Genomic DNA, 24,910 nt, shown 5'->3' with positions numbered 1-24,910 from the left:
TATAGAAGGTTCGTTTAATTTTGTTACATAGTTAGACGATTCCTCATTTCATTCAGAAGATTTTTTTCCACAAAGTCACTGGAACGTATTTTACTTTGTTTCAATGGTATGTTCAATATTGATGCTTTTATATCGTAATGATTATTCAGCAATGTTGCAAAATTTAATATTCAAGTGTTCAATCATTCAATTCGTAGAGAATCGTGTTTTCTTAATAACATGAGCCATCGCAACGTGAAATAATTTAAAGAATCTACTAGATTCTTAACAATCTTGAGACGATCTAAAACAAAGCTTTGATATCCAGTCGAGTACTTTTTGCTATCGCATTCAATGAATAAAAAAAAAGTAGATTTTTGGCGAATAAACCTCTTTGAACTGATTTTTCTGAAAGAAAGGGAATTTGAAAATTAAGAGGTGCTTGTGTTCCTTGTCATTTCTTTTTTTTTTTTTTTTTTATCTCTCTTCAACGATCGATCCGCGCTATTGCCAATTCAAGGACCGCCAATTACTCAGAGAGGAGAAAGAGAAAGAGGGAGAAGAGATGGAGAATGATTGCGGTGCTGGAATAAAATTTCAACGTAATTATTGCCGCACAATGGCTTCGGCCGACCACGTGCACTATCGCTGATTAAAATTAAACAATAGTCGATGATTGATCGATTCGCGATGACATTCGCGGCGATCGGATACCTGCAAGTGACAAAGTAGCTGTTAGACAACGTCGGCTCATCTTCAGCTATAACATAAAAATTATATAATTATATTTCTTATTGTTAGTGGAAAAACGAAGATTGATGTCGATTCTTCCGGATACGGATCGAGATTCTCAATCTTTCGAAATTTGAACCTGTCAAGTGTTGAGCTGGACAGAATTCGGCGAAGAGTATTATATGCATGGGGCGCTTCACGCCAAATAGGACGGTTTGAAAGATTTTGATTTTTAAATTCCTCAATTTTTTGATATTTATCAGTACGAAAATATCAAGATTTTAAAAAAATCACTCTTTGTTAGGCTTTTTGCTCATAACTTTCTAAATAATGGTCCAAATCAAAGCCTTATTTTTATTCAATCTTTGTTCTTAGATGGCATTTACTGAAAAAAATACAACAAAGGTATTCAAGGTGTTTTTGATTGAGATTTTTGAGTTTGAAATTTTAAATCTTGTTTTCAAAAGTGAGCGCATCTTTCGATTTATTTAAAAAATTTCATACTTTTTCATCAAGTGATCAAAAAACCTCTTATAATTTACCATAAAGACTCTTTTAAGGGGTAATAAAAAATATAATAAAATGGAGGAAAATAAAAATTAAAATGTGTCAAACCATCCGATTTGGCGTGGAATGCCCCATACATATTTCTCACATTCGGAGATCGTTGCGAATTCGAAATTTCTCAAGAGTTAATCTCGTTTGAAATTTGAATTTTCACGAAGACTTTTCACGTTTCTCTTCTTGAAGAAAGAATCTGATAGAAGAATTTTTTATGAGGAATTAATCTTCATTCATGCATTAATTATTCGTTTTTATGTATACACATATTACTACCTTACTACAATTTTTTACTAGGTTTATAATAGAAATGTATAATTTTTTAATTTAAAAAAATTTTTTTATTTTCTCAGCTCGGAATTTTCTCAAAATTTGCAATTTTATCTGCGGCTAGGAATTTTCATCACAATGAGACTGATCAGAACAGCCTCGATTTTTGGATTTTTTTGCTACCTATACTCGAAGAAACGAAAAAGAAAAAGAAAACGAAAAACTAACAATTCGATTTGAAGTCGTGTTTAGCTTTGAAAAAGGAAGTGAACGGTACGACGAGTACATTGGCATTGACACGTGGTTTCGGCAGCCTCAAAACTCGTTTCTCGATCCCGCCTTGTGGTGGCATATTGGCTTTTCCGGCGGCGTGACTGAAAACGAAGCCTTTGTCAGAGACCGAGTGGGTATACATAGATGCTCGATTTCGATTCGGGAATAAATCCTTGTCTCAAGAGCCCAAAGTTCACCCCGAAAGAGCTTTGCCTCCGTGTCGCCTCAGCTGCTTGGCATAAGGTACGCCTTAAACTCGGGAAAAAAAAATCACTGGGGATGGGTTTAAGGGTACGGAAATACTAGAACCGTATTTATCGGTAGTTTCATTTTTTTGTTTTTTAAATGTTTTAAATTAAAAAAGACAAAAAACAAAAATAACGATACAAGCAGGTTTTTCACCTAGTAGAAGAATGAAACTGAATTACGACTAAGCAGGCTTGTTTTCTATGCATTAAGAAAAATTTATAAGATGACTGCAGACTCGTTAAAAGAAACTGGAATATTCGTTGAAATATTTTTTTCGGTAGAGAAAGAAATTTTGGAAATGAAAAGCGCTGGAAGAAGAAAAAGAAAAGAAAAAAAAAACACTAGTCTCGCATGTCTATTCGATAAACGGGGTGAAAAAAAAATCCACCAAAGACAAGGTTGAGTGTAAGCGATTTTGGGCGAAATTAATCATCGTATTATTTTCGTAAAACCGAAAAAAGCATCGTCCTAATAGTGAATAAAATGAGACAAAATACTGATCATCAGTTACAGAACAGCTTACTCTAAACAATACTTTACAAGAATACTAAACATACTTTATCATGCCTCAATATTCAGAAGAAAAATAAAATACTCGATTAATCCTTAAAAAATTGGATTTCATTTTCGGGGATGTTTTTAAATTTACTGAATTATTTTAGGGGGTGACGGGTATTTTTTTGCATCAGGTACGGATTCAGCGTTCTTCCAAGGCTGAAATATATATATTTTTTTTTTCATGGAGTGCGTTGCGAAATATATAAAAAACAACTTTACTCCCCAATATCTCCCAAAGCATTTGTAAAATGAGGCTAAATTTTTTTTCTGAATATGTATCAGGGTATCATAAGGTATCACGTATCGCTCTTGTTTCGCGAAAAATCGCGCTCACCCCAAAATTGGCAATTTTTGTGGAGGCTCTTGATGGTAGATAATTTTTTTGAAACCTTAGCTCAAGTGACATTAGATAAGCATTTTTAACGGTGCAGCTTCTAAATCCTTTTCTCGAGATTTTCTCCACCCTCTGAACGAGATTCGCTGCAAAACGCGAAAAGACATGCAGCGGATTATACCTGCCAATATTTAGGAGACTGTAGGCGGATCGGGAAGAGATAAAAGTATTGCCGTATTGCGAATTCGGGTCGCGTGCGCGACCCTTGTTCCGTTATTTCCTTATTTCTGTTTGCAAAATCGAGTGGCACAAATCTCGCGGAATCGAATCGATATACGTGTCCAGGTTGAGATCGTTGGCTCACGTAGGTCGGATACCCGCTGCAGCATCAGTCCAACCTTCGAATCTTCGTATGAGGGAAAATATCTCTCTCGCGTTCTGCTGCTGAGAAGCGATTACGATGGAAAGTCGAGAGAAAATTGGCAAAATTGGCAGGTCCAGTATCGGACTGCGCATGCGCGACGCTTGCTTGCCATCTTTACATGCAGGCTGACCACCATAAACTTTACCCGTCGAACATGGCTCATGGAGGTTATGTAGGCGATGCGTATTTATTCGGGTTGAACAGATCCCAAACAGTCGAGTCGATTTTGGGGATATGGAAATACTTGACACACGTTTTTTTGATTTATTACCAAATATTGGAGAGTTTAACGTCTCATGTTCTGTTGAAAGTTAGGGTAGGGGCGAAGGGGGGGGGGGGCAGCCTGGATGGTTGAAAATCTTATCTATGCTTAGGATTTATTTTTTTTAACGGAAATGAAAACAATCCTAAGTAATTTGAGCTTGAGGGCTTCATTATTTATAGTTTCAAAAACATTTTGGAATTTTTTTTATTGAAATAAGTAACGAAATGGCGGCATGGTGCATATAATTAGAATTGACGGCTTTTTCGGTGGCGCACTTCCTGACATCAGTGTACAACTTGTAACAGATGGGAAATTTTTTTTTGATTTCAAAACACCATTTCGTATTCGAACTCGTAGCCCAAATGTTAGAAATTTTTTTTTTTTTCTAATATTTACGGCAATGAACAAGAAATTTAATTTTTCGACCGACAGAATGATAAAAAAATTAGAGATTAATATATAAAAATCTAGCAATGAGGTCGAATTGATAGACAATTTTTAAAGATTTTGTCAAAATTTGAAGACGATCGGATAAGAAGTGACCGAGGAATCTGCGCCACCGGATTGAAAACGTGCTCGTTCGTTAGTTATACATGCGTCATGCCACCATTTTGTTATTAATTTCTATGATAAAAAATTCCAAAATATTGTTCAATAAAGTTCTTCAACTTAAATTGCTCCAAGTGTTTTCATATTCTCAGAAAAATAAAACAATTCTTAGGATAGAAATTATTTTAGCCCTTTAAGTTGGATCTCCTGTCTAGCAGACGAAAACACTACCGCGGTCCAATCTTGTCAGCGAATAGAGCTCAGTTACATTGCGCATGCGCAGTCGGTAACTCGGGCTGATAAGTTTTAGCGTTTATTCTCGGTAGGTATAACGAAGTCGGTGTGGAGGTTATGTCACCGCCACACGTACGTCCGTAGATACAATTCGCCAGCCGCTTCCGTCCGTTTCTTATGAAGAAGAATCTTCCAATTGATATCCGACGAGATCGAACGACCTAGAGGGAATATTCGGGATGCGGTGTTAAGAATTCAGCAGCAGGAAACGAAGGGGGATTAATTCACAGGTGGTTGCCTCGGGCTTATTGTTTATCGAATCGGGCGTTGCGCGTTGACACGGGGCGCCTAATTTTCCGCGGAAGATTCGTTCGTCTGCAAATTCGAAACGCTACCCTTCCTGATTCCTTCCTTCCCCCCCTTCAACCCCTAAACCGCACGGCCAACTTCCGCTGGCGTTGCTTTATTTCCGCAGAGCGGTAGGCGCAGATGTACCAGCCATATTCACCCGCTGCTACTGCTTCTGCTGCTACTGCTGCTGCTGCTTCTTCTTCGGTTAAATGTAAATGCGAAAGCTCGCTCTGCGAAAATTGGTTTCGCCCCGGGCTACCAAACCACCCGCCTCGCCCGCCGCCATCCCCAAAAGCCCCATCTCAATAATTCAAACAGTTTCTGTTCCCTGTCTCTCGATGCCATTACCAAATTCTTTCTCCGTTCTTCTCCGCCTATTTCACCTTCAACGTAGCTCCCCCCCTCTCTTGCTTCTCCGCAGTGATCGTTATATCTAATGGGATTATTCCCAAATTACTTATACTTGCGTTCCTGTAGCTTTCCAAGCCAAGGATTCCGAAACTGGAATACATTTATCCACGCGGTAATCAACCCCCTGTGTATTACATATATAATATAAAGGGTAGTAGACGTTGAGGCGTGGTGGTGGTGGTGGTGGTGGTGGTGGTGGTGGTGGTAGACATCAGTTTGGTTGATGCAGCAGATAATCAGTCTCCTACGAAATCGAGACACGTGATTCATTTTGGCATACAAAAAATTGTATTTGTCAAATTTTTTTTTACATACTCACATTCTGTTGGTTAAGTTGTTTCCGAACTATTTGAGGGTGAATTAAAACACTTATGTTCCATTGAATACTTGACTAAGAATAGAAAACGATGTGTTTAATTTTTAGATTTGGATGACTTGTAATAAGATTGGTATAACATACATTATATATATATATATAAACAAACTTTCATCCACTTTTATCTTTCAATTGAAACATCATTCGTTGAAATCCAATTAGAACAGATCAACTACCAAAGTTCATCCGAGTGATTGGTAAGCTTTTTATTCAAATTCGACACACCGATCTCTTTCATTCGGAACGATAATTTTTTTTAATTCACCCCCAACCTCAGTGTAACTCAAAATAGTCAGCAGCGAGGGTTCGATAAGGATTCTGACGAATCGCTGCCCGACCTACGTAAGTGGAAAGTTTTTCAAGCGTAACATAACAGATGTTAACAAATGATTGCCAGAAACGCAAGCTGGTTTCATTCCTGCTTTGAGCAAGGAGAGAAAGAGAGAGAGAGAGAGAGAAAGGGAGGAAGTGGTGCTCTGCCATATTCCGGGCAATGCTTGCGGTCGAGACGGAATTCGTCGTCCCATTCCTTAAAGCCTACGCGGTGGAAGGGGTGGAGCTTATGTCTGGAATATCTGGGGTGATGTACGGTTGCGCGTTTGCAATTCTCCGCGTTGCTACGGCGTCCCTTGACGGTGGTGGTGATGACGGTACCGCCGATGGTTATGCCAGCATTACCCGGTAATAGGATATTTGCCCACTCTTGTAGCAGCACTTGCCTTTTGCACTGGTACCTACCTCTACGTATACCTACCTGCTTACGTCTCCGAATCCTTGCGGTTCGGTTACAAGCTTCGACATTCCTTGAGATGAAGATTTTGTCAGTTCAACCCTTTTAGTCACAGAAGCCACAATAGTGATACTTTTTTTTTTTCTTTTTTTTTTTTTTTTTTTTTTTTTTTTTTGTTATCGTTCCTTGCAAAAATTTGAAATTTTTACGCATTTCCATGAGGTAAGAAATATACTCGAAGTACGGAATGATTGGGATTTTTTTTTAAATTTCATAACTGTTTACAATTGTTATAAATAAACATATGCAGTAAAAAAAAAACTTACTTTCATGGAGGTAATTCGTTAGCGGAAAAAATTTGATGTTGAACGTATATTAAAAATAATAGAGATCTCAGAATTCTATCAGATTCACAAAATTTAATGCTTGCGGGTGGTTTTCACCCTCCTTAGGTGTATATATAGATGATATTGACGGAGAGGGGGGGGGGGGAGGTTCACGTATTCTCAGCCTAAGATCGTAGGGTCTTAAAATAAATATTCACACAAATGTCATTCGATAATACTGTTTAAATGTTGATAATTGACCCAGTTTTTCACCCGATTTTAGGGGTTGTTTTTAGATTCAATAAAGTTTTGACCTACAATTCGCATTCGGCGTCGAAAAATTACGTAGGAAACGTATAATTCCACTTCCGTAGAAAAAAAAAAAACTGGAGGGGTTAAAAAAAATTTGGAAGCCTCCATGCCTCATAAAAACAAAGGGTATCATTATAATTCGATAAGGTCAAGCTGCAGCAGTGATCGCAATTCATGGTGGAAGATAAAACCTCTCCAAAGAGGACAAATAATTGCAGTTACAACGGACGCGCGCGTCTTTTGACCGAACGGTAATCGATTTCATCCGGATGTAAGGGCAGAGGCAACATCACTAAGGGTTGAAAGCCGGGCTGTTCGTCTTGTCTGAGGCTGAGCCTGGCTCGAAGCTCTTGCCATCGATGCGAGCGATGCCATCAGGAATAGAATGGCGGTACCGACAGGGGAATAATTTTCAGAGAATGACGATAAATAACGGGAACGCGATCCATCGGGACGAGAGAACGCTGATGATGCGACTTCGGCTGACCAAAAGAGAAGTGGGATAATTCATGGGAAAATGAAAGGTCCCGTAGGATTTTGATTCGACACCACCTGCACTTTGATTCACGGAATTAAATCCCAATTTTACTTCTACTCGAATATCCGAATCGTCTAACCGAAACCCCGAACGACGACGAGGGGGTGTTTTCTTAACTCAGAGACTGAGTATTATCGAAACAGGATCCAGCTTTTGGGATAATTTTCTTGGGTGTAACTTTGAAATTCGAAACAGCACCCTGCTGGCTTGTCTTGTCTTGTCTTGTTTTGTTTTGTTTATTTTGGATTGGAACACGCTTCCTCGGAAGCTGAGAAGTGTAGAGAGTTTCCAAGCTCTTGTCATCTCCTAAGCTACAGCTGTTTACCAATCGCTACCTAACTTCTCGACGTTCGTTGAGTGAATAGTCATTTTTCAATTCATATCTCACCGTGCTCGGGAGCTTGTCAACCCAACGAAATATCCTTCCAGAGTATATTCAGTCAACATACCGTCTACAACGAGCTCCGGTAATACCCGCGACTCGAAAGACGCATGACATTATATATATTCCGCCATTATTGTACCTTGTTATCCGTCAATACCGATCGTAGTACTTGTTACAGGAATCTGTTGTGTCTCTGGGAAAATTCTTGGTAGGATTTTCTCATTTTTGCAAACTTACGTGTCTCTTTTGCGACCTTACTTGTAACGGTGAACGTCAAAGCGCGCCTTCTTCGAAGCTCAATGTCATCTGAGATTCTTACGCATCTAAAATTTAATTGCGACAGAACTGATGGCGGAATAATTGATATCGAAATCGATCAGGAATATTATCAGTCAACGCTATTGTGCAACATCATCACGTACGGCGCAAGGGATCGTCGATGCGATACCGGAAACACGGGGGTTGGTAAAGGGGGGATGACGCGAGCTGCAGGGACGTGCTCCTTGACCCGTATTGTATTTAGAGGAAATTGTACCCCCTAACATGCATTCGGCTAATATCCCGAGGCTTCCAGTCGACGGATATCATCTCATCTCTCCTCTCGTCACCAGGTCTCGATGGGTATCCGTGAAGCCAAACTCCTCGCTAATCCCGAATCCTGGGAAAACGGAGAGCGAGGGTGGATGGAAGACGGTATCAACCCTGATCACCGGATCGTTGAAAACTCGAATCGAGCGAGTTAATTAAAATTTATTAAACCACATCCCACCCCGCTGCCACCAAAAACTCTTCTCGCACTTTTTCATCAGCCCTTGAAATAACGGCGATTCTTTCGATTTTCTTATTTTTTATCACCCCTCGAGAATGATGAACACAAATTCATCCGCGTCTATGAAGCCACCTGAAAATCCTTTCGAATCTTGCAATCAGCGTTATTTATTGGAAACCAAGAAGCGTGTCCCACGATCGCGGTTCTTTCTAACAAAATTCAGTCGTAGATCACGAGTTTCGGATGGTAGGGTGGTACGGTGTAAAATAATGGGCTTCCGAGATTGGAAAGACAGATAAGAACGATGATCAGGTGCTAACGAGAATCTGTGGCTGCCAAATTGAACAAACTTTAATTTCGGATGCCTAAACTCTCTACGAAAATTTAATATCGTCGTATACTCGTCGCCATTTTGGATCAGAAAGATTCCGCAGATTTTCTAACCAGAGTAACAAACGCCTGATACTCGGTATCCAGAGTGTCGTTGTAATTTCTTCGAACCTGCGGAACGTTGGATGATGGAACGAGTATAAAGAACGCGGTCAATTTGCAGAAACATCCATATTCATCATCGGCCTGATCTTATTGGAACTGAATATTCATGCAGCCGCGGTGAGTTCCGACTCGAAGTGAATAAAGTGATTCAAGAATCGTTGACTAACTTTTTCCTCTAACCCGAAGCCATCGAAACTACCAAAAAGATTCTTGCTCGGGAAAGTTTACGTCTCGGTCGTGTCGCACACGCGGTTATAAAACCGCTCCGAGGAACCAAGAACGTCTCCCGTTATTGTATTGAAGAGTTAGGCCAACTTTTTGAAACGGGCTTTCTACTTCGTTCCTTTTTTCCATACCCTGAAAATCGTGGACAGAATCTGGAAAAGTTTTCTTAAATTCATGCAAATTCTATTTCGTTATATATACGTATTATTTTCAAAATGCCCAGCTGGGGGAAAGATGGGTGAACTACGCAGCTGTCAAGCTACGCCAATGATACTTGCCGATCATCCCCTTAGTCGGCGAAAATAAGCTCGAGCTTTTCTCACACTTTTCCTTACACCGATCATTGAGGTCAGGATCATGAGGTTGCGTCCATTCTTTTTGGAATAATTCTTTTCTTCATGGTTTCTGGAAAAACAAATTTCCACAGGAACTTTTCAAAGTGGTTTGTCGGATAAGGGCGTTTATATTTATTAATACTTATAGTATTTATTTAATCATTATGTTTTTGAGCTACAAGAATCTCCTATAATAATAAGATTGAAAGAATGATCGATTTTTGGATAAACAATATTGTTAGAAGAAATAATAAACACCAAAACTATCTCGATGTAGAGGAAAAATAGTTAAAATTTTTTCTATAAAAAAACAGCACGATACTAAAATACATTTAAGTCGACTAGATTATTTTCTGATTCTTCCAACTGAGCCGAAATTTCTTTGGATAAAAAAAATCTAGGAACTAAATCCAAGAAACGCTTGTAATCCCTTTGATGAAAAGACGATGATTCGCAAAATTTCTCACCGCATTTAGGCCGTAAATTCGTACCCAAGCCGTTTGCCAGAATTGAAATAAAGGTCAATCACGAATTTCCCAACGATGATTATTTTCCACCACGTGTAGCATCTGGTGGCTGCCGGTGGTTCTGAACGCGGTAAAATGAGCCAGCAATATGTATAAATGCGAATAAATTTTTGGCTAGCTTCAAGATGGGGTTTATACCGGGTGGCGAGTGAACACGTAACACCCCGGTGTTAAGTTGGCGTTATGGTAATGCCGGGGCTTCTTGAGGCGATGTTTGCGGCGGCGATTTATGCTCGTCACGGTGGTCAGCCTGGGCAGGGACGCAGCAACCCTCCATCCCTTATTTTCACCCTCCCGTGTCAGTGTGCGGGGGTGAAACGCAGGGCCTGGAGTTTATTGGTTACGGGCAGGGAAAGCCTCGGGAAACTTGATTTATGAATTATCAAATCCAATAGAGGGCCTTCAGCTCTGACCCAAGTCTAAACCAGGCTCGAATCGATTTCTCGCTAACATTTGCGGCCTTCTCTTCTCGTACCTCGAATGCTAAAATCAACAATTTCTCCAAATACAGCCGTCTGACTTGCCTCCGACTTAAACCCACCCGCGCAGTTTGTCTTTTGCAAAGAAATGCCAACATGGATATTCCCACGCAAATTTACTCGCGCGAGCGAACTCTGTAAGCTACCCTAAAATCATCACTTCCAATTCATCTGTTTACACGAGATGAAGAATCGGGCTTTTCATTTCACGTCAAATATTACTCGTCGAGACGAATTCCGTTATTGTTTTTACATGTTACAGAAGCTGCCTGGATAACGGCAAATATTTTCATTATTATAACGGAATTTCGCTTTCAAAAACAAACTTAACACGCCTTTGGTTGAAAAGTTATCGGAAAACTTTCTCGAAGCTGCGAATTATTCGACGGATAATTTCTCGGAAAATCACTCCCTTTGGCATATTTCTTGTTAATACGATTCAGTGGAAATCGGTTTAAATCTTCTCAAGAACCAGAAAGAAACTAAAATAAAAAAAAAATGAGCATCAAAAACGCTTCAAAGGGATGATTTATCACTTTGTTCGTTGGTAAAAAGCTCTGATAACCACAAAATAAACAACCATAAATTGCAGGTTTCAGAAGGTTCCAATTTTTTGAAAAAAACACATCATTTCAAACTATATTTTGCTGAAGCTAGGTTTGCTTTTTTTTTTTTAATTTTTTTTATCGATTCCAGATTGAAATATTAATTTTGGAAAAAATCGTTCATTACCCAAACCGATATTTTTCGTTTTACCGAAGTGTCTAGAGTAGGAAATCGATAATTCATTTCCCCCCGAGGGGTTGCGAGCGAGAAAAGTATATCGATTCTTCGGCATCGATCCTGAGTCGAGAAGGAAGTGCGAAGCACATGCCCAGCTAACGCGGATAAGATGCCGGGAATGACGATAGAGGAAATGTCACTTACTCCCAGAACACTTCACCTTGGAATAAAATTATTATTTACATAATTGGATGGGTTCGGAAGAGTTTTAGGGGAGGATATCGTCGAAACGATTTCCGCGTTCGCACAGTCTTCGAGGACGATAAAAGCGCCCAGGGAAACGATCACCGCTCTCGTCCGTTGACGGGCTACGTTTAACTCCGGTTACGGTGACGTCAGCCTCCCCTCAAGAGAAACTCACCCCCACCCTCCCCCCCCCCCCATGTCCCCACGCACGAAGGCGGGAAAGAAGATGGAGGAAACCAAAGAGGGACGAAGAAACGTCCCTTCTGTGGCTGTTTGCCCATGCAGGCTGCGGAATTCGAGATCGTTATTGAGGCTTTGATTACAATCTTGACGATTTTTTATACCCGTTAGCTTTCGAAGGACGATTCGGTTCTTCCTCCAAAGCCTTGGGACTGATCGGCTTTGCTTACTTATACTTTGATTAATCATACCTCGGGCTTAAACTCCTACCGTAATTTCCTAAAATCTTTTTTACTTTCTCGAATTACCCTCTTACTCCTCGAGGGTGAACGCAAGGGTGAATGATTGACTGATTCGAGGCTGACGGTGCCGACGTTTTGCCATTTTGCCATTTCACCATTTCACCCTTCACTTTCAACGCCAAGACGTCTCTCTCGAGGTACTTTACAGATTAGAGGCCATCTGCAAGGCGGAGCTTGGCAATGACAGCCTCGGCTTTTTACCCCCCTCTCAATCAGCTCTCGCAGCCTTCTTGTCTTCGGATTTTGCACCATCGTCGCGTCTTCTTGTCGCTGGATTTCCGACGCTCGTTGATCCTGGTCTCTCTAGGATCAGGACAGCGTTCTGCTTCGGCACGAGCACCTGGTGGCAGCGGTGGGATTGGGCCGGAAGAGAAGCGGAGTAATGGGTAAATGGGACGGGGGTTGGCACCCCCTCATTAATTCGTACACAACGAGACTGCCGAACCAATAACGCGCCCCAAAGCGGGACTCGCTCCCTCAACACGTCGAGAGGAAGTCGATGAGGAAACGGGGCAACCACTTCCGGCTCGCTTCGAGCCGCGCGCGGATTCGACAACGGCGACGTCTTAATTTGTCAACATGTCACTTAATCCGGAATAACAAGAACCCAACGCCGGCAAAGGTACTTCGTGACACTTCATTTACACCGCTGCAAAATACGACTCACTTTGAATGACTCACAGGCTTTTGACCGAAAATCGAGACCAATGGATCGAATCCAAGTTCGGTCTTTCGAATGGGGCTCATGGAAGTCGAATTTCAAGAGCGTGGATTGGGTTTTCTGTTATTTGAAAGTATGCCAATCGAGCTCCTTTTACATATAAAAATTTCCATTTTTTATTTCAAACCACGATTCGACTATTTTTTTTTTTTCTAGTTATTGTTGGAACATTTTTTTATGATTAGAAAAAAAAAGTTGGTCATTTTTTAGGAAAAGTCGAATTTCTACTTCAAACTATCGGTAATAAGTAACGCAAAGTTAATGAAAATTTCATCCGTATAAATGGTTAGAATTATTCATTTGAAAATCCTGACGCTTCGGTCGAAGCTACTACATAGAATTTAAATTTTATGTGAGAGCTAGTTTCTAATCTCAATAACGTAACGAAACGATGTTTGTAATAATACTAGCAAAGTATTACATTATCATTTATAGTCAAAAGCTTACATTCAACGATTATTTGTCCAACAGGACATGGTATTAGTGATTAAATCATTAAAAAGGTTTCACACAACGAAAGAAAAAATTCAGATCATAGCAAAGAGGACAGACCATCCCCAAATACTGTATCGAAATTTGAAATAATTCGGTCCAACCGTGTTTCAAATATCGTGGGAACAACCAAACATGCCACTCAAGGAAACGATTCACGTTATTGTTAATAACAATTTTTTTCATCACTTAATTCGAATAAAAAAAAATACGGGAATAAAGCTCGATCCACACACTTTTGAATGAAAAAAAATTTAATCGAATCGAACAATCGATTGTCGAGATATAAATTCCCAAAATTCACCCACTTCTCAAGTAACTCAGTCATTTTTCATTCCCTTCTTCTGAGTCCTTTTTTGAGGTTTTATTTTGAACTTAAACCGTCGGATTGAGACATTTCTCTATCGTCCTCCGTTTTCCTCATTCTTCGAAATACTTGTATCGAGGACATTAATTAAGGACGATAATTCTTGAGCGTCGTCGAATTTCGAGGAAGGACGAAATCCTGCCACAGTGAGTTTATCCACACTTGAAATATTCCAGAGTGTAATGTAATCGGGGTGACCACCAGTCACAGGCTTCTCGGAGAACTTGATGCAGCGGTAAACAGGATCGGGCATTACTCTGAAAAGTTTTTCTCACTCGAGAGAAAAGTTTTTCTTTCAACCCTCGTCCAATTCCAAACGCATGGTCGAGCAGACAGCCGTGTGATGTGCGAGACTATCGAAGCAAAATTATTAATTGATACGAGGGTAGATTTGGGAGGAATTCTCTCGCTAATTGGTGAGAGTGAAACTATGGAAGTTCGTATTTACCGTCTACAAACTACAGGAATGTCGCGACAAATAAATTCTTAAGGGATCGTAGAAAGGAGAAGGGACAGAATGAATGTCTAATCGAAACGCAGTTTTCCAATCACATTGAAACGTTAACGATTTCCCGGCAGCAATTTTCAATGGCAACGTTTTATAATTCGTACAATAGTTCGCTTTGCACGGGACAGGAAAGGTAGAGAGAAATTTTCAAACTTTCAACTCTTTTCAAATCCCATTGAGGACTGTTGAATGGATCTTTTTCTTCTACCTCTTCTTCTTCTTATTCTTATTCTTCGCATTATTCGTTTTCTTTCAGCAAAGTAGGTAGCTGGTGGATAATATCTTTTCAACGTAGTTAAGGACGGTGATTAAAAAACCGTTGCAGTTGATTCATCTTTTCATAGCGACGCAAAGACACTCAAAGGAGCAAAAAGGGAAGAATTTTTTTTTATGTTTGTTTTTTTTGCAAATTAAGAAATGGTTCTTCAGTGAAGAGCATGCTAATATGAATATATCGTGTGTGTATATTAGAGTGGCACAAAAAAACCGACTATTTTTTTTTTTTTTTTTTGAGTCTTGCGTGACAAAATGTTAGTTTTTGATGTTTTAAGAGCCCACTTCAAAGGACAGCTCGAAAAAAAAAAAAATTTAAGAGGTCACCCCAAATTTTAAAAAATGTCAAAAATCGTCAAAAAATTAAATTAAAAAAATTATATTTTCAGTATTTTATTTGATTTTTAATTCATGTCGTGGTGTATTGTTATTGATTCTTACTTACTAAATAGAAGAAAAAAAATTTATGAAATTTTAATATGAGTATTAAGAGGTTGTTCGAAAAAATCTAAAGAAATGAACCAAAAAATTGAATAAAAATTATGAACGACCTTTCAAAATTCAAATTTTGAACTGAAACTTTCGGAAACTTATTTTTTTTTTGTCTATAAAATTATACCGTAACGAGAAAAATTTAAAAAAAAAATCGATTTTTGACGATTTCTGACGTTTTAAAAAATGTGGAGCGACTTCTTAAAATTTTTTTTTTGAACTGTCCTTTGGAGCGGGCTCTTAAAACAATAGAAACTAACATTTTGTCATACGAGACTCAAAAAAAAAAAAATAGTCGGTTTTTTTGCGCCACCCTAGTGTACATATATATATATATATATACGAAAGTGAAGAATTTTTTTCGCTTTTCGTATGTGGAAACCTTTCAAACTTTTCGATTGATAAAAAAGATATCGCGCGATTTGTATAGAGTTTCCGAATATAGGTGATGACGATGAAGTATTCCGCTATTGCAAAGAGGAGCGGAGGAATGAAGGGAAAAAAGAGGAAAAAAATGGGGGAGAAAACCGAGAGCGAAATACGAGCTCGAAAAGGTTCGACAGGTTTTAATATCAATCCAACAAGCACTTCAATCGCCTCTCGTTACTCACCGCAAATGAAATTACTCAATTTTGCAGACGATATTTCAATGTTTATGTTTCTCATTTCTCGGTTCGTGCCGGGCATCGTCGGCTATGCAATTTTTCAAGCCTTTCATCCCTGTGGAATTTTACATACCGTCGAATTTTCATGATCTGTGATCTGAAGTGGATTTTACGGAGGCTCAATGACTTGCCTTGAATCAGTGATCTAACAAGGAACATCAGTTTCGTGCCACCCTCTGATTTTGACATTGAAAACTAAAGCTTTCTTTATTTGCGGGAAAACGGTCTAAAGGGGTGAAAACGATCCCCAAGGATGGACATTCGACCGAATGATTTCTTGACCCGCTTCATGTACTTGAATGAAACCAACACTGAAATGTTTTTTAACGAATAGAAAAACTTCGGCGTTAGTTTCATTCAAATTCATCAAACTCATAAAAAATCACTTCCTTGGGGGTCGCTTTCACCCCTTTAAACCGTCTTTCCACAAATAAAAAAAAATACGTGTCTCTTAGTTTTCAATGTTCTACCATTTACCGATGTGGACATCAATCTGATGATCATTGTAAGTCAGTGAAGATTGAAATGAAGAATAAATAACCGAAATTATATCGCCGCGAATGATCCATCGTTCGATATCGATACGTGGATCATTCTTTCGTGTGAGGGTGTAATACACGATTGCAATCGACGATTGATGTAAGATATTCACGTAGAGTGAAATTAAGGCAAAGGGGGAGGATTAAGTCCTGCCGCCGGGGTAGAATGAAATGTAGCCAATCACGCCATAATCGTCGAAATCGAATATGGAGTGCATGCGTGCGAGGCTGAGCCATGCTCGAATGCGTGTTCGAAGGCAGTTGGATCGGCGAGGCGTGATGCCGAGCCGATAGGCTTCAACGCGTATCGCGAAATAACAAATGTCTCTCTCAAAGGAACGCCAGCCGCCTCTGGCTAATCTAATCTTTCCTGTTTCGTCAGCCTGCGAAGGGTTAAAAGCTCCGCGAGTGGCATTGACGCTTTTTGTGAGTTCCTATCTCCTTTTTTCTATCTTTGTTTTGATTTAAACTTGTTGTTATTATCGGTTGTTTGGGGCGGGATTGGAATTTTGGATTTGATTTAAGATGCCTCGTAAGTGTCAGATTTTTAATGTTTTGTTAGCAAAATATCAAATCAGGAAATTGAACTTTGACCAAACAGCCAAGTTTCGAATGGTCTGAATTCCGATGCTCAAAATTCCGAAAGTGTGAAAATTAGAAAACTTTCGAAGCCTAAAACATCTAATTTATAATACTACGAATTTTTACAGAAATTAGAACGTTCCGTATTATTTCGTAAAAAATTGTAAATATGTTTAGTTTTTCTTGAAGAATTGTTAATTTGATCAAAAAATTGTAATATCTAGTGAAAAATGCAAATTTATACGAAATGTTTGAATTTTCTTAAAAATTCTTAAAAAATTGTAGAAATCATTTTCACCAGGGTAATTCTTTGATCTTGAAATTCTGGTCATTCTGATTTTTGAGATTTCCTCAATTTTGAGACCTACTTGTTGAATAAATTACGCTGCGTGAGTATATTTCAATTTCCGGAATTCTGCTCAATCGTAACTTGAATTTTCGAATTCGGTTTTCCATCATTCAAAACTCTTTTATTTCTCCAAAGTTTGATTTCTTTACATCAAATCTCGCTATTAAGTAACTCAAATTCACGCGCTTTCGAAGCTTTTCAAATTCGGAACTTCAACCCCCCGCAACATTTCTCCGTTTACCAACGTCCCACAACTCGGATTATACATGCCAAGCGGAGTGAGCAGTCTCTGAATCGTATTGCTTTCACCGCTGGGTCGAGCTTGCAGGCAGCAGCTTTTGGGCCACGCAGTCATCCCGCACTGTCCAATACCGGGCTAACGAGACCTCGGGACGTCTAACGACGCGTAGGTCCTTTAATTACCCGCTTAAAGCTACGCCCGAGCGTTAAGCTTCAGGTGGTAAGTGGCATTAAAGCACAACGAACAGGGTCAATATTCCCTAAGGCGCCCGTCCGACACACACGTGATGGTATCCTCCCCCGTACGTGTCCGTGAACCGCAGACCAACCCCCGTATAAATCATCCCCGTGAAACGATCCTGTTAATTGTTCAACTTAACACGGGACCAACTTCAGCCCGAATCACCCTAGTCGATACTTTTTCACGGGAGGGTTGGGGGGGGGGGGGGGGGGGAGGTGTGTGATTCAAGCTCTGTTATACATAAAATTTTATCCTTCGGTTCGTTTTTCAATCATCAACGTATTACCGAGAGTCGGAAGTTTTTGATGTTTGAAGCCGAATGAAAAGCGACACATATTCGACACAATTTGTGAATTGCGAAAAGCTTCGAGAACGTCGAATTTGGATTGGGATTTAGGATCTATACTTCAGCCTGTGAATCCACCTGCAATACACTACGCGATGCAAAAGAGTAATAATAATATTCGCAGAGGAACCTAGTCATTTCCTTTACCAGCCAGTCGGAGGAGAAAAACGCTGGAAAAGCCGTGAACAAGAATACGGCATAATAACGGGGTTGCTTCGAAGGGCGGAAAACCCGAGCACCGCCGCTCAGCTAAGCCGGTTGTACGCCCTCCCACCCCTTCTCTGACTTCTTAATAAAACGGCGTTCAATTGTGTTTTCTCAGAGAGAGAGAGAGAGAGAGAGAGAGGGAGGGAGCTGCCGAAGGGTGGCGACAGCCGAAGCTGACGATGGAAGTGCGGCGAGGGGTGCGTTCTCTGAGAATTGAGTTTCGCGTTTCGTAGATTTTCCAGAGCCCCCCAGGAAATTGTGTTTCTCTTCCTTACTTGGTCGAAGCCGTCATCCAGAGCAGAGCAGAGCAGAGCAGAGCAGACGACGACAGTGCCGCGTGCTATTTGCGGGATGTTATTGTTGTCAATTGTCAATTTTGTGGTAAAGTTTGCCGAATGGAATTATGTATGTATGTACATGCGTGGAAATTTATTTTTCCACATAATTATTCATCTGTATAATTTATACATATACGGAAAAGCAATTATTGCGAGCTTGCAGGAGAACTTTGAGTTTTATATGTTTAGGAAAAAGTTTTCTAATTAACGCAATACCTGCCTGCCAGAGAAAAACTTCTGAGTTATTTAGCTGCTTCGAACCTTGAAAGGATTTACTAAGGATCCTTCGGGATTTTGGCTCTTCTGTATTTCCGCTCTGCGCCTTGTTTCACCCAATTAATGAATTTTTTTTTTTTTTTTTTCTTCACTCATCAGCTTTTATTACCACAACCAACACCATTTGTCATATATCTGACACTGGCTATTTAAGGGTGTTTCAGAAAATTTTCAACACGTCTCTTCGAATTGAGCAGAATTTTTCTCAAATGCGGAAATTTATTTGATCAAATTCAACGATTGGAAATTTGACAAAGTCCAACCCTTAATTCTATTTTCATTATCATCCTACGTTTCACACACTCTAAACTATAATACAAATATACTAACAGCAGACCCTGGAGACTTTCGTAAAGAGGAAGAAAGAAAAAAATAAATAAAAAGAAAAAAACAACTCGTTCCGTAAATTTGTTCAACAATTGTTCGCGGAGCGTGATTTCTCCCCATTTCTTAACGGTAAATAATTTCCCTAACAGAATCACTTTCTTTCTCTCTCTCTCTCTCTCTCTCTCTCGCTGTTCAATAATTTCGAATTATATTTCTACGTCAAGGCTCTCAGACGGTGATAAAATCGTGACAAAGGACAGAGTTCTCTACCCTCGCCCCAAACCACCCCTTCACCTTAATCCTTTAATGTCTTTAATCATCGTTGACGTGCGGCTGACTCGGAGTGTCTCGGTTAATCACCGCTGATTAGATTACTCGTAGCGAAAATAAAGGAATTAAAAAAATTAAAGGAAGGAGAAGGGATTGTGCGCAAGAGGGGGGGGGGGGAGGGGGGGGGGAAGTAAAGCCGGAGTTGAATTGGACGAATCCAATTTCGGTGGAAAATATTTTCCACTCAAAATTAACACCGTTTTTCTTTTTCTTATGATTATTATTATTATTAGTATTACTTTTTTCCTTCACTCCGAGCTGACGTCCAATAAAATTAGACGTAAGCTTGGACAAGTTTTGTACACAAAATTCCATTTACGAATTATGTTTTAAGCCACCTGAAAAATGGAACAATAAAAGAAAAAAAAAAAAAACCCTGCACAGGGCGGTTTATTCTCGATCTTAACTTCGCGTCTGATATAATTTTCATCCTCCCTTGTCTCCGCGCAATCTGTCAAGCAACCCCTCTCTCTATTTTCGCGGTTATCTCGGACTACTAGGGTGGTAGGAGGGTGGAGAGGGGGTTAAGGTAGGGGTTTAGTCTCTCGGATTGCTCGGTCGATTCGATCGTAAACTCTGTGAGAATCGATACTCGCTACGAAGCTTTTATTACCTATCCTTGAATTACCCCCCCTCAACCAACCCCCATGGCAATTATTTCACGCAAAGTTTATTCTCGATTCGTCGTTTTAACGGATGCAAGTGTCTCGAAAATGTAGGGGTGTGGGGTGGGGTGGGGTGGGGTGGGGGCTTCAAGGGTGACTCAAATTGGCGATGATTTAACCGAGGTAGGTATTAACCCTTGAGTCGAGGGTCATTAACGCCCCTTAACGCAAGATAAATAGATCAATTATAAAGAGCGAAAGGGGGGTGAAGGGGGGAGGAATACCCCCGGGTTCAAAGGCGCTGCAGCTGACTAGACTCTCGCGACGAAACTTTGGGGTAGGTATAATAATGGTATTTAAATTCCTCGACGAGGAATAACTGCGGCCAGTTTTAATGCACTCCTTATGGCTTAAGTTACAAGCTCAGCAAATTTCTCAAATTAATAGCTAACTCTCGACCGCTTGCCGTTCGCTGGATGAATTTTACTTCGTACCTTATTTCGGTGTTTTATTTTGAAAGAAATTTTCCCCTTTTTTTCTTCTTTTCTTTTCTTCTTTCACTCAATTATCTTCTTACTTCCATCTTGTCATCTCTCATCCCAGAGTTTAGAATCTTTATTTTACTTACTTAATGGCTCTTTTAAATCGTCTTACTCAACTTAAATAATATTCCACTTTTCGTGATAAATCACTTTACTCCGTGAATTACAGATTTTCGAATACGTCACGAGCTGAGGATATAGTACGATGTTCTCAAATTTGTGATCCGTGATTGGGATGAAATGATGATCTATGACGTACAGTCAATTATAGTTCATTTCTCACGATCGATTCGAGAAAAGAATTTTAAAGAGGCTCTAAATGCTTTTTTTCCCCCACCCTTTAAAAACAATGTTTTCTGAAAAAAAGTTAACAAGATAATGATTTTCCGTCTTGTTTTCATTCTCTCCTTCAATTCTGTTCGTAACTGATTCTAAATTTTGGCGAGTAGTAAAAGAACAGTTTATCACGTGATCAGGAATTGGTTCATACGATTACCGTCACTTTTTTTTTTCGTTTCTCGATTCGCGCTTTTCTCGCGTATCTTTTTTCACCCCTGAGTATTTTTTTTTTTTTCTCGCCTCTGACATTTTTCTTTCCGATCCTCGCCTTTTTTTACACTCTTCTCGCACCCCTACATACTCTTCCTTATCATCAACCCCCCAATGGAGCTTCTCGCGCCATTTTTTTATTCAAGTCTCTCCTCAGCTTGCAGTAGGTTGAAATCGTACCTGTGAGAAAATCTGCAACCGACCTGAGCTCAGCTTCTAAGAATCCTTAATTATCTATTTTTAATTAGTAATTACGTAAAGAAAATTGTGATTATCCTAAAAATGATTAATAATTGTAATAGAAAAATTACAATTACATCGAAAATAATTAACAATTACAAAAGAAAATTGTAATTATACTCGTCATAATTAATAATTACAATGAAAAAGTTGTAATTATACTCGAAACACAAGAATTACAATTTTTACTATGTAATTATTGATTCTCACAAGTATAATTACAATTTTCTTTTGTACTCGATAATTATTCATTAATTTCAATATGATTAACAATTTTTCTATACAATCGTCAGTTACTCTAATAATGTAATTAAAAATGTAATTAACTAGTAACAACGCTGCTGACAGTCAAGGACCTCTTTTAACCCCTAAAAAGTGTGGCTTCCAAATGAGCATAAAATTTCGTCGCAAGTCGAGCGTAAAGAATAAACAACGTAGTCTGAAAAATGGCTTGAAAATTTTTTCCCCCCTTAATCCTTTATCGAGTATATAACTACACGAGTTTTTATCTCCGTCCGATTTCATCCCCCGGGCAATAATCCTAGCGCGTGCGATACGTGCTGCCGTCATACCTTTACGTACCGATCCGATTCTTCTCTTCAGGTTTGTGAACAACTCGTTGAACCCATGCGGCGCTGCCGATTTATCCCTATAATTAGCGTTAAGCTTGTTGAAACGAAACTAGCAAGCAAGCCGTTTCATTAAGCTGGATGAGATCGTTAGGCCGGTATGCGTTTCCGGCTCGAACTCAAGCGTCTCGCTAAACCGGTTCGAAGAATTATTATCGCAACATCATCCGGTGCGACTCGAGTCCTGATCCTCAAGCTCCATGCTCTCTAACTTTTATATATTTTCCGATTTAACGACTCGCCCTTAAACCACTCCCCCCACCCCCCTCCTCCTGGATATAAACTCCCGTCGATCCCGCAGCGGCATATCGAACTTCGTTAGAGAAAGGCGGACTTGATAGTATAAGGTACATATTGGATTTTCTACTTCGATTCTTGCTGCTCATTTCGTTCGGCGGTGGTCGCGCTTCTTCCCCCGGAAGGATAGGGGGGAAAAACTTTACGCTGATACCGGTTGTTTCTTAAGTACATTATAAGAAGTAATATCGAGGAGAGAGAAGATCGCAGGGGGGGGGGGGGGAGGGGAGAAGAAGCTGCGATGTATCAATTAAACAGGCTGACAAAAAAATGAAATTAAATTGAATCTATAATGTTTCGTCAAAGCTTGATTTCTTTACCTCAAGTATCTCTACGAAAAAGTTCGGAATTAGGCACTTTCGAAACTTTTCAAATTCGGAATCTCAACCCCAACCCGAATTTTTTTTTTACTTTCCCATTTTTGCACTCCGCCCGTTCAAGCACACTTGAACAGTCCTCGCACTAATGATTTTATTCATCAACGCGGTCATTCTTCTCCCTCTATATCATAGGATGAGAAATGGTCTTCGCAAAAGTTGTGCAATTAACGTGACACATCGCGGCAATTAGCGACTCGGATAAGCTACCCCGGTTAACCGAGCTTTTTAATTACGCGTTATGCAATTGAAACGGTCACTTATTCGGTGATGTGCAACGCCACGAGTTTTGCATAATAACTGCAGCGCGCATTAGTTAGAATTAATTAAATAATTGGGACAGTTTTTTTTTTTTTTTTTTTTATTTATTTATTTTTTTTTTTTTCCCGAAGCACCTGCTGCGTAACGCGCCGATGAAAATCGCTTCAAACACTGTCTAAAGTTTTAGATTTTTTATCAACGTTTCCAGTTAATGAAATTTTTCGTTTAATTAGATTCTTCCTCGTGACAATTATCGCACGGATTTTCATTTTCTGAACTTGAATTCATGATTACTTTTTCCTCGCGAGAAATCTAGATAATAATTTAACATAATTTTTCGTATGAAAAGTAAACATTTTTTTTTCTGTTTTTAGCCATTATTTTCTCAAGGGGTCCACTTTGCCCCATTCTCCCCTATTACAGTTGAAGCTGTTATTCGAGTTTTTCACCCCCGCACCGTCTATCTTTATAAAGAAAAAAGTTCTTCTCCGTCGAGTCAAAACTCGGGTGAAAATATGGCGAAAGGTATGCGTGAAGTGATCAAAAAAATTGAAAGACTCTTCGGCACCTTATATAATACACCCTCAGATAAACCGCCATTTTTAAGGCCAAATCGATCTCGCGTCCATCTCGACAGACGAAACGATTACCGGCGGAGAATCGGGGAGATTTTTTTATTTCCGGGATAAAAGTTGAAGAAGAAGAAGAAAAAAAGAAGATGAATAACAAGAAAGAAGAAGAACAAAGGAGAATGCTGAGGACATTTTCGCCCCTCAGGCTCTGGTATCAAAGATTTCCGCCATTTTTACTCCATCGTGTTTGTTGAACCCCTCCCCCTCCCCCCCCCCCCATCCGGTAAAATTTTTCTTTAACGTTAAAAATAAAAAATCTAGCCTGGAAAAGGCGGAGCGTGTAAAACGAGGGAGAAACACAAACCCAAACTCCGGAAGCGAGGATCAGACTGCAATACGGAATACGGCCGTTCTTCTGGCCTCGGCGATATTCCTTTGAATCGAATATCGAACGGAAGAGAAGCTCCGGCCATCTCGGGACATTTTCAGGTCAGGTTTTCTTCGCTGCTCAGACTTTGACCAACCGGACCAGCGAAACGACGCTGTTCGCGGGGGTGGATAAGGATCTTGACCAAATCGAGACCGCAATGCGAAGGCAGTCGAGAACACGCGTCTCTCCTCTCTCTCTCGCTCTCTCTCTCTCTTTCTCTTTTTCTCCTTTTCGATCGGATCGAATGGCTCGTCTGATTCTTTAAAAAAAAAAAAACACTCAAAATTTCGTACCACCCAGAATCCACTTCTTCTTGATTTTACAAAATAAATTCACTCAACGTTTACTTCAATTTCATCCCTCGATCGATTTCAGAAAGTGTTTTTTTTTTTTTTTTTTTTTTTTTTTTTTTTTTTTTTTTTTTTTTTTTCAGCCCTAAAGCCGTAAGGAGGGATGAAAAAAAAAAAAAAAAAATTACGTTACCCTTCTAGGGTCAAGTTTAAATGATCTGTCCCATAATTTTTTCCTAACTAAATTCACTGGTAAAATATCAAATGTTAGAAATCAAATTACGAATTTAGTTCGTTATAATACACAGTGTGATTCGTTTTTTTACACACATAGAGAGTGATCGAATATTTTTATATCGTTATTTGTTTGAAATAAGAAGTGATTTTCTCTTTCGATAAAACGGAAAGTGAACGGCAGTGTGTCGATGGTATACAAACCGATGATATTTTATTATCGTTATTTATATCATCATAGGTACAGCAAAATTCTGATGTTGAAAAATACTGGAATACAGGTTGACAGGATTTAAAAAAATTTACTTTGTACCTTTAATGAGAAACGTACATAGCTATAGCTATTCACCATATTTTCCATATATCTATATTTACCTGAATCGATGTATCATGCAGGCAGAAATTTCGATGCGCAGTTACTGGGGTCCTGGGGTTAATTTCAAACTATCCCTT

This window comes from Diprion similis, chromosome 14, assembly GCF_021155765.1.
Source record: "Diprion similis isolate iyDipSimi1 chromosome 14, iyDipSimi1.1, whole genome shotgun sequence".
NCBI classification, from domain to species: Eukaryota; Metazoa; Arthropoda; class Insecta; order Hymenoptera; family Diprionidae; genus Diprion; species Diprion similis.
Note: the sequence above shows the minus strand (reverse complement) of the source record.